The sequence below is a fragment of the Penaeus monodon genome, chromosome 25, assembly GCF_015228065.2.
Source record: "Penaeus monodon isolate SGIC_2016 chromosome 25, NSTDA_Pmon_1, whole genome shotgun sequence".
NCBI classification, from domain to species: Eukaryota; Metazoa; Arthropoda; class Malacostraca; order Decapoda; family Penaeidae; genus Penaeus; species Penaeus monodon.
The window spans coordinates 40,946,290-40,946,538 of NC_051410.1; positions in this window are offsets into that span (position 1 = coordinate 40,946,290).

Sequence of the window (249 nt, forward strand, 5' to 3'; positions counted from 1 at the left end):
ACTCGAAGAATATGCGAGAGGTTGGTCATGCATTCCTATAGTTTATTTACATGCATTGTACTGTGATAGGCGCTGCGTGCATGGCGTCATGAGCTTGGAACTAAATTATCATGCGAGAGGAGCCCCCGCATGACACACAGTCTGGAGGCAAAATGGCGTCATTCTGGCAATAGACAAGCCTGGAATTACCTCATGTCAATGTCATAAAACAAGGCGTGAGCTGGGGAAGGACGCGGCTGTGCATGACTT